This window comes from Drosophila montana, unplaced genomic scaffold (genome assembly GCF_035044405.1).
Source record: "Drosophila montana isolate Dmon_TW-CO22-7 unplaced genomic scaffold, ASM3504440v1 contig_3848_1, whole genome shotgun sequence".
NCBI lineage: Eukaryota > Metazoa > Arthropoda > Insecta > Diptera > Drosophilidae > Drosophila > Drosophila montana.
Window position 1 is genome coordinate 1,319,530 of NW_026998720.1, and position 11,615 is coordinate 1,331,144.

The following is an 11,615-nucleotide window of genomic DNA, read 5'->3' on the forward strand; positions in this document are numbered from 1 at the left end:
GATCGGACTGTAAAAACTGAAGCTCTTTCCATATTCCATATATACTCTAGAAAATCAAACGTGTTACATATTTAAAGATAAAGTTAAAACTACCCTCTGTCAGGGTATTAAAAAGCATTTGATTTTTGTCAGGTGAATATTTGAAGAGTTAAAAAAATTAGTTAGAGGCGATTGTTTTGTTCGGGGTAAATGCAACTGCAACAGGCGCTGGCTATGGACAAAAACAGTTCTCTGTTTGAATTGGTAACAAGCGCGCCCCTGGCAAGGAATCAATGTAATTATTCACCCCTCGCTGTGAGTGTGGGCATTTCCGTTTCAAACTCTAGTCTGGGCATGTTGAATGCCCGCACATTGGACCGTGGGCCGGACCCTCGCATTTGCGCCCAAGTGTCCGGAAATGAGATGCAAATATTATGTGGGATTCATGACCATGTCCTTGTGAAGCTCATAATAGCAACAGCAACAGCAACAACAAGAATAACAACATCCGCGAAACACACCCCGACAAATTCGTGCCCCTGGACAGCAACAATTAAAACGGTGCATGCGCCGCTGACTTTTCAACTGAGGGTTGCACATGCCTCCACATGCGCCTCCTCGCATTATTGAAATTTATAAATGAGCTCATCTATTTACCCTATTGTATATATATATATATATATATATATATATATAGAGGGCCACGCCCTCTGGCGGCCCAAGAAAATTGTCTTAACGTTATGCACGTGCATTTTCCACGAAGCAAACGAAAATTTCCCTGCTTCACTGGTTTTATAGTACGTAATTTAGTCAACGACCGAGAGGTTCCTATGATAAGATCTATGCGACTAGCTATGACAAAATTTTGTAGAAATTATGCAAACTTCTTGAACAGTTTTCTTTTGATCCTAAGAAAGGGTAGACTATAAGAGAGAACTTCTATAGATTATATTCCGAAAAATACTTTTCTCATAAAGAACTTGGTTCTTGAGAGTTTCTTTATTCAGATCTTTGAATCAGGTTGATTTTATATTAGAACATTGAAAAATATATATATTTTTGAAGCTCTGGTATAGACTTTAGGAGAGAACTTCTGTAGACTATATTCCGAAGAAAACGTTCCTCATAAAGTTTTTGGTGCCTGAGAGTTTCTTTTCAGATCTTTGAAATATGATAAAGAATACTTGCTAATATCAAAAAAAGGAATCTCTGGTATATGGTAAGTTATCATACAATATTTTCTATTGGAAGAAGTATGTTTCAAATTATCTTACAAGAGGTGTCTATGTTAATAAATTCTGAAATTCTTATGTCAAGATCTAGAAGTACCAATTGGAAAATGTCAGACTTTTTTGATCCTGAAAAATAAAAAATTATTAGGCACGATATTTACATAGATCAATTCCGATAGACAATTATCTATTTAAGTAAGATAATAAAAAATTTCTACGAATTAGGATTTTTTTATTCTAAGTATTAATCCGTCTCGATTAAGATTTTCATATATCATTTTCCGATTCAGGATGATCTTGTCAAGTATTCATAATATTTGTTAAAGATATAGTATTCTATTCTATTCAGTATAAGAGTTGATTCGTAGAAAATCTACAATTTGTGATCCTGAGATTTAAATGGCGAGTATTGACTTATATATATTATAATCCAAATTCAAATAGTTATAGCGAGATCGTGCAGAAATGACGTCATTTTTTTCAATCTCAAGAAATACTAAACTAAAAATGATCTAGCATATAATTTGTTTTAGACAATTTGTGCAGCTTCTGACTAGCCAGTCTCGACGAAATGTACATCGAAAAAGTCTTTTCGGGAACATCTTTCCCAGCTGATTTAGGTCAATCGAATGATTGCAATAAGTAAAAACAGATGAGTTCTATAAGAGATTGCACCAGCTATGGCAAGCGCAGCGGACAACTCCCTGAGTCAACGAATCTTCACAGTCGGCAACAAAAGATTGGGAATGGAGCTGAAACTGGGACTGAGGCTGGAGTTGAGACTGAGACAGGGACTGAGGCTGAGACAGGGACTGGAGGGGGTGTGAAATGATGTGATTAACAGATTTTCATTGTGTGTTGACTTTCAAAGAGAGCGAGCGTGAGGAAGAACTCGAAGAAGATCGTCTCATTATTTATCATCCTCAGCAGCAGGAAAATAAGAATCTAACCCCCGATTTGGACTGAGCGGCAATTGCGTCCAGAAACTAGGCGCAAATCAACAGCCGAGAAGTTCAACGAACCTAGCCGCATGTAGCACTCGCTCGCTCCCTGTCTCTCTCTCTCTCTCTCCCTCTCTATCTCTCTCACTCTCTGCGTCGCTCTCTCCTTCCATACACATGTGTGAGCAAGCGCGCCTAGATTGTGTCCAAGCGCAACTACAAAAGCATCCGAGTGTGAGGCAGGGGCAGGGGCAGGGCCCGGGGCAGCGGCGCATCACGGACGAAACGAAAGCACAAAGCGTTACAATGTTAATGGATATGGATACCCCCAAGCCCGAGGCGCTGCCGGCTCCAGCACAGAGCGCACATTCCATTCGGCCCTGGGACTTGTCGCTGCATAGAATTCTATGGAAAGCTCGCCAGCTGCGCATCCATCTGGCATTCACGAGCTGTTCTTAAAATGATCCAAGTTGATCTGAACTGTCAGCCCCCACTTGTGCCTGACCTTATGTACTTAATGGGCTTTAAGGCCAAATAGATGTGTGAAAGTTGAAATGGATCTGAAGTTTTATAGAGTACATTTTGGAATATTATTCCTGCATAGTTCAGATTTGTTCCTGATGAGGATAAAAAATCATATAGAAGCTACAGAAACGGATAAAAGCATCTTTTTTGTTTTTCAAAATGTGTTTGCCAAAGTTAGAAATTATGAGTTTAAATATGATCTTAAAAGATTTGCAATATCTTATCAATATTGAAGTGTATATCTTGGAATCCAATAGGAACAATCAATATGAAATGTAAAAATTTATATAAAATAGATTGTTTTTCTTCTTCATATTCTAGTCAAGCTCAGAAATGGCTCCTTAGTTCCTAATAAAAGTATTTGATCTGGCATCGTTTTTTTTTGGTGGATCAATTTTTGTGTTAAAATTCTCACAACTAAAAACCAATCATACAATAACCAAACTCTTTAAAAACGAATAATATTATTTAAGAAGATATAGGCTGAACTTATTATCATTATCAGACTCATAAAACCTATAGTTTCTAGAGGAACGATCAGTTGAAAATTGAGTTTAATGCAAATCTGATGAATATCTTCAAGGGTATTAAGTCTTCGGCATTACGAATAGTTCTTGTTTGTTTAACAACTATTTCATAAATTGTTATCCCTGTGAAATGTCTAGTGATTATCTTAAGATTCAATTATTAGGATTATATTTTAAATAAAGATATATCTGAACACTTAAATGAAGATTTTTGAAGTTCTAAAGGAATGGAAGAGTTTGAGCTTATAACAGAAATAGAGGAATCTGGAAGAACTGCAAGTTCTTAATTATAAATGCACGTCATGTCGTATTACTATTGAATATTATTGAGATTATGAAGATTATTGAGCTCTACTGAGAAGGAAGTTTTAAGAGTTTGTACCTAAAACAGAAATAGAGAAACTTGGATGAACTGAAAGTTCTTAATGATAAATGCATCGCAATACGTCATGTTGTTTCATAATTCCTTTTTTTTAGCACTAATATATACGTAACTCTTTTGTTTTCTTACACATTAATTTGGTTCCTTTTGGTTTTGTATGTTTATTAGTACGATTGTGCGGGTCCTTTGAATGAGAAAGTGAATTGATGGGCACATTTGCTCAATTCAGCTTCCCTTCTTAATTGCCTTGCATCTATCAAGCGGATAATTTCCACTTTTTCTTCATTTAAATTAATATGCACATCTCTCCCTCTCTCTCTCTCTCTCTCTCTCTCTCTCTCTCTCTCTGTGTGTAGGTATGTATGTTTATGAATGTATCAATTGTCAGTTTCCTTTATGCATGCCACTCACTCGCCTTCAACACTTGGCGACTGGCTCCTGACTGTGGGGCACCACTTAAATCTTGAGCGGGTCTCTCGCTGCGTTTTGTTTCCTTAATGCTTTCTCTTCTGCTCCCAATTTTTGTACAATATAATTTCACCATCCGGCAATGTACTCATAATTGCCAGTCGCCATGCCGACATACCCCTGCCGCTGCCTCAAGACGCCGCCCCCCCCCCCCCCCTCGATAGGGATTGCTGCAATCGCATTTCAGTTCTGGTTTGCTGGTCCTTCTGCACTTTGTTTCTGCTGTCAAGTGTTCGCTTCCCCACTGCTGACGCGGCTAGAGAGAAAGAGAAAGAGAGAGAGAGAGGGAGAGAGGATAAAAATTGGGGCAAAAGTGCAGGAAATATTGAATTAATAATTATGTTGATATCTAGATAAATCTACACCTAGAGAAAATTGATATTCTAAAGTCAAGTATGATTGAATAAGAAATTATCAGTCTTCACATTTACGTACACATATATGTTATATATTTTTTGAATGTTTTTTTTATTATTTAAATATATATAAATAAAAGTAAAACTAAAATAAAGCCTTAAATTAAGTATGACTGATTACTAATCTACCATATCTGTAATAAAATTAAAAGAAGACAGACTTAATACGAATAATAAATATGAGAGGTTACACACTTAAAATAAGCGTAAATAATTTTGAATGGAAGAACTTAATATCTAAGATTAAGCAAATTTTTTTTCTTATTATGATTATAATTGTCTTTATTAATTTTTGACAAGCCGAGTGTCAACCTAATAAATAGATATATAATCTTAAAATTTCGGCATTTAAATAAATATTTAAAATAATAATTAAATAAATAAATTTAATAAAATAAGAACTTAGCTTAAGTTTGATTAAAAAAAGTAATAAATAGTACAGAACAAGCTATATAGATTAATTATAATAATAACTCAGAGAAAAATGCAGTTCTAAATTCAAGTGTAACCGAACTAAAATGTTCATACTCTTCTTTAAATATCTTAAGTATGTTCTTGAATATTCTTAAACTAGGTAAAATCCACAACAAAATTGTACAAAATACATGAATTGTTATATTTAAAAAAAGCGAACTTAAAGTTTGAATCTTAATTTCTTAGATTTAGCTTTGGAGGTCTTGTTTTAATTTTTGAACAGATTTTATCTAAATTATTTTTATAAGACACCTTTTTAGAGTTGAAAAAAAAATTTCCTACACAGCTTAGAAAAGTCAATTTGGGCGGCTTTTAACAATATATGTACTTAAGTTGGTAAAAAGTGCTTGGCTATTTCTCTGAGTGTATATATGTGGATATATGCAATTCTTGGGCTTATGCAGCAACTGTTGCCGCCACTAATTAGGGCGCCGTCTAGGCCTTCGCTAACGGTCGCAATCAGCTCAAGCGCATCCGCTTAGGACTTTGCACTTGACGTGCCGCGACGCGATGTGGCGTGTTGCATCTTCCTGGTCTCTTTCCTGCGGCACCACTGCCAAACCACCCCTGACGACGACGACGACGACGACGACAACATTTAAATATTCAAACGATCACTTCACACTCGCGAAGACACCGTGATTCCACCACCAAGAGCTAGCAAGGAACCACCATCAACTGCTTACCTGTCCGAGCAGCTGCCTAGGAGGGTTGCTAGACCATCTAATTATCATTTCTTTTCCGATGTGCCTCTCGAGGCACGCTGAGGTTAGCCGGCAATGGCTCAGGTGTCGGTGCAGTCATCATCAGGTGTATCTGCTGCACGTCTCAAGGATTTCGGCGACGCACCGCTGCGCACAAACAAACGCTGGCTATGCCCTTTGTTTGCCATGCCACAACAGACCCTGACTCCCGACTCCCGTCTCCCGACTCCCGACTCCGACTCTGACTTCGAGTCTGCGGCTGACTTTCGTCCTGACTGCCGTTTCAATTATTTCAAAATGCGTTAATGCTTTTTGCCTCTTCTCCTTTTTGCCTCGCGTTTCTTCAACGTCTTTTGTGATCCTCGTAGGCTCCCCTAAAAGGTCGCTTTATCACTGGCTCGCTGGGCCCTTCCCTTTGTCTCGGCCTCAATGCCCGCAATTCCCATTCCCGGTACGTCACAGTCCAATCGGCTGGGCTTTCGCTGTGCCGACATATCTGATACCTGTACCCGAATTGCATATGGGGTAGCTAAGGCCTGTGCTCACAACACGGGATCTAACACAAAACAGCAAATCGATTAACTTTTGAGCTGAAAGTCTGTAATTGAAACTGTTTCGTAGCAAGTAATACTATAATATAAAATACTCAAAATTAAAAGAAAATATTGTCAATATTAAAACATTTAAATTCAATGCTTCATTTTTTGATCATATCAGAAAAAAAAATTTTATTTAATATACTTTCTGATATGAATAAAAATAAGATATTTAAATTAAACGTTTTATATTAACAATACTTTTATAGAAATATTCCATATTATTAATTGTTTATTCTAATTTTAAATATTATTAATTTTATTTTTTTTAATATTTTAAAAATTGTATTTAAATTGATTCATTTAAATAAGCAAATAATATTATTTATATTAAATGAAGATACATTTTATATGAGAAAAAAAATTTATATTATAATTAGCAAAAGAATAAAAATATAAGTTTAAAAATGTTAAGTGTAGACTCCTAATAATTAGTTTTAATAAGTGTGAAGTATAAGTATAATTGCTAAAGGACAACGTTCAAATTATTTTTTAATTAAACTGAATTGAGAGTCCCCAAAGAGAAGAAGAGAATAAAAGAACACTTACCGATTCCATAACTTTGTCGGACTTAGAAAAAGTAAGAGCCAAGTTCGACTGACAGGCTAATAAATTTTGGGACAAAAAAATTAATAAAAAAGTAAATCAATTTGATATTCCCACCGATATTGCAGACGTTATAAAACATACTTTTAGGGATATATTGGTATTATGTATATTACTCTTAAATATGTGTTTCCCAATCGAACTGAGTGCGGGTATTCCCAAGTCGGTCAGCGCTGGCTTCCTCATTTTATTTCTTTGTTGTCAATCTGAGTGGCAATTGCCGCTATTGTTGCTCCTAAGTGACCCTCACTCGCGTTTTTATATATACATATAGATATATATTTTTTTTTTGAGTGTTGGGCATTAATTTCCTGAGCATCCTGTTGCTTGGTCTTGCATGAAACAGGATGCCAACGACCGTGTAAATGCACGGGCCTTGTTTTTTATATTTTTATTTTGACTTCGTTTTATTTCTGTCGATTTGGCTTTAACCCCATGCGAGAGAGCATTCAACTGTTGCTAGTTTTGTTTGGTTTCTAATTTGATTGCCTGTTGGCAACAACTATAAACTTAATCGTTTAACTGTTGTTGTTGTTGTTGTTGCTGTTTTTGTTGCTCTTTTTACAGGGTGTGTTGAGCGGACAATTTCCGCTGGGCATAAAAACTAATTGACGTTTACAAGCTGAGTATATGAGATAAATGCTTAACTTTTAAATGATATATTTTTACATAAGATTTTAATAATATTATGATTCATTTTAATGCTGCAAATCGCGTTTAAATTGAAATAATTTGAGATCGTTATTCAATATTTTTTACTATAAACCCTGAACTGAACTAGTTTTACCAAAATAGCCAAACCTGAACCTGAGCACAAAAAGTTTTAATTTTCGGCAAACATATTTTAAGTCCTCGAAATATGTGAAATCACCTAATGCTAAAAAACTAAAATATTAAACATATTATAGTACATATATATAAACTTTGCAAAAATATATTTTGGATGTTCAGCTTTTACTCAATTTATTTATTTTATTTTATTGTTTATTCTTATAGTTTTTGCTCAAAGTGTTAGCTTAAACTTCACCAATTGGTAGAAGTTATATAAATTTAACCTCAAGCTAAAGGAAATGGAAAATAAGACAAAAACTACAACAAAAACAAAACGGCAACAAATCAAAATCAATTTGTCAAGCGGCACTTGCCACTGTAAATAAAAGCGAATAACAGCAGTAACAACAACAACAACAACAACAACAATAACAACAACAACAGCAACAACTGCAACAACTGAAACTATGAGCACAAAAGCAACGTCCAGTGGCAAAGACGGGCGAAGAGCGAACAAAAAAAGACGCTTGAAACGGCAATCAGAAATCAAAACAAAAACCGCTAAAATAACAGAAAAAGTCACAAAATGTGGCTCAAACGAGTTTCGATCCCAACGAGCAGCGGGCGGATGGGTTGCCGGGTAGGGGATGTGAGGGGGAGGGGGCTTAACGTGTGGTAAGCGGTCAATCGGAATCAGAATCGAAACTTGTATACCCTGTAGCCCATTAAAAGTGGCCAAACAAGGGCATAAGGGTTTTGTGCACATGTATGTGACCGCACTCAAAGTGTAGATACATATAGACTTTCCACATCAATCAAAGCTGATGTATGTAGTCTCTCATATCTAAGGCAGAACAAGTTTATCTTCCTATACTGGAAATATCAGAACTGATTGTTGGGAAATGTCTAGATCGGCTGATCAAATATAAATGTATGTATGTATGTATATGAATATATACTCTTTCAGTTCGGTTATACACATTTGCTTTTGTAGTTCTAGATATATGTATATCGGGAATAGAAGCTAGAATCAAAAATTGTATATACAAGTAAACAGTATTTAGAGATTCTGGAAAAAAAGGAATGGGTGTTGCCCATTCTCAAAGGTAGAGTCTTGCGCTTTGGTATACACCGAATTTTAAATAGCATGCTGAAGACCTGAAAGTTTAATTAAGATCGGACTATAAGAATCGAAGAAAACCAGGCAGGTGAAGAAGAAGCACAGCAGCTACATGAGTGTGTCACAGAAAGAGGTATCAGGGTATCTCCTAGTCGGGCACTTTCGACTGGAACACTCTTCTCTGCTTCATTTTTTATTTTGTTGCCGGCGAGCGGCAAACGCGTGGCAGCAGCAGCAGCAGCAGCCGCGGCACACAAGTGCAGCTGGCGGGGAGCCAGCGGAGCCCCACGTAGGGCAACCCATACAAATGAGTCAGACAGGTCGCCGCACCAATTGAATTGGAGTCAGTCGGCGGGGGCAGCGGCGCGGACAGGCAGGATCCGCTGCAGTCGGCAACAATTGTTGAGAAATGCAAAACCAGTGGCCAAAGTAACTGGACAGCATTTACAAGTGGGCGGCGGGGCAGCAGTCAGGCGGGTAGGGGGCGGGCGGGCTCAAAGCGACAACTTCATTTGTCGCCAATGCCAGAGCTGGGGCAAACAACGGAAACAGCAGCACGGAGCAGGGGCAGGGGCGGGCAGAAGTCGCAGCGGCGGCGGCGCGGGGGAAATCAACATGCGGCACGTCGCCAGGCAAATTGAGGTTAAGTAATGCAGTCAAATGCGTGAAAAATATCAAAAAGAGCTAAGAAAACCAACAACAACAAAAACAACAACAATAACAACGTGTCCGTAATTTGCATTGGCAACAGGAGGAGCTGCGGGCGGATTCGCAACGCGGTCTCTGGTCTAAAAAGGAGGACAGCAGCGTGCGCTCATGCGCGCAGCCCAAAAGCCAAGCCCAAAAAAAGGAGGCGCATTGTAGGATCCGCTGCGTGACGGCAACTTGAAACGAGACACGTTGCCGGCAACAACCGCAACAGCAGCTGATTCTTGAGTGCGTGACATTGAGATACCCTGTAAACAGCTGCTAGTTGATTTCAAATGGATTTCTTCGTTCTATCTGTGCGCCTGTGCTTCTTTTTAACTCCAATCTTATTTCAATTTTTCATAACTTTTGTTATGCTTAATTATAACATTCATGTATATACCAAAATTCAGGGACATACTTTTGAATTTTTTCGTTTATTTTGGGTTAAGTGTGAAATGGTATCCAAGAAAATATAGATTTTTGAATTAAGCACGCTAAAAAGCAATTGAAGGAAAAATTTGTTGGCTCTAGCTCTTGAAATCTTTGAGATATGTACAAAAAGCAACGGCAGCAAATCGATATTTATCGATTTCATGTAAATTTCTCTCTAAATCTCTAAACTTATAGATTCCGAGAACGAATAGATGTCTTTGGCTCGATTAGAGGCTGCTGCTAATCAAGAATATGCATACATTCCGTATGTCACATACATCATGCACAAAATGATCATACCCCAATTCTTAAACAATTTTAATGCGTATAGGGTATAACAAGTGATGTTGTCATCGTTGTCTGCGCACATTCCTGCAATTGGTTTTTGGGGTCAGGCGAGTTGCTGGTAGCAACAAAAGTGACTCATGTCAGTCACAAGTCAAAAGGGGGCTTACCTCTAAGGCCCCTTGCCCCTCCCCGACCGCTTGCCCCTTGCGAAGTGTGGTAATTAATTTTGGCTGGGCACCTACATATTATAGCTGACACCTGTGCCGCGATCCCAGATTCAGCAAGGCCTCATCCGTTGCAAAACTGGTTGCTCACGCGGCTGCTGTTGTTGCCCCCATTGGTTGCAAATGCCGTTTGCTCTTTACGCGCAACTTCTAATCTGCTGGAATTTCAGACACGCCAAACTGGCACACAGACTGACGTTAGACACTGTTACAGTCGCAGACACAGACACAGACTGTGGCAGCGACAGGTTCGGCCCGTTGTAGCTGCTGCTGCAACCGCCTCGAGTAGCTGTCTACTTGTGGCATGGTGGCTGGGTGGCATGGTGGCATGGTATCTTGCTGGCATTGGCTGCTTAAACGTCTGCTGGCAAAATGTCAAAAGTTTGTCTGTCAGAACTGGGAACATGCATGGAAAGTGCCCATGCAATGGGTTGGCCTTTGGCAAATGTTAATATAAGCCCAAATACCAAATTTGCCAGTTTTAGCTCTCTGGGATCAATGTGTTTGTCTGAAGACTTGGCTAAGGTTAAAATATTGTTTAAGCATATGCCCATATACACTCAATAATAGCTTTTAAAATGTGTTTTTTCTCTGCCTGTTGCTTACTTCTTTATACCCCATTTACAATTTATGGGCTTACTAGGAGATAAATACTGCTCCGCTCTGAATTGCTTTAACATATATACTTAAATACATACATTAATTATATTGACAGACGATGTATCTGTATATGCAATACACTTAACTAATAGAAATATAAGTAAAATAAGAGTTGGAGAAAGGAGAGGAACAGAGCGGGAGCGGGAGAGAGGCAGAGGCAGAGAGACACAGAGAGAGAGAGAGAGAGAGAGAGAGAGAAAGAGATAAAGAGGGGCAGAGAGAGAGAAAGAGGGAGAGAGAGAGAGGGAGAGAGGGAGAGAGAGAGAGAGAGGGAGACTGAGGGGCAGAGGGAGAGGCGAGAGAAGCAAATTAAAGTGAGAAGATTAGCAGAGATAACCAGACGCCAACACGGCAACACTTTAATTCGAAGCCTTAAACCCGTAAGGCGTACTAGAATTCATGAGAATCGCAGAGGGGGGCAAACTTTAAAAATACACTAATTTAAATTTCAGAGTAGCGGGAAGTATGTATGTTTTTATGGGGTTTGGTATAAGCGATCATACATACAAACATACCAAAATATGTATGTGCATGCATTCATACATTCATTCATACATACATACAAGCATTCATACATACA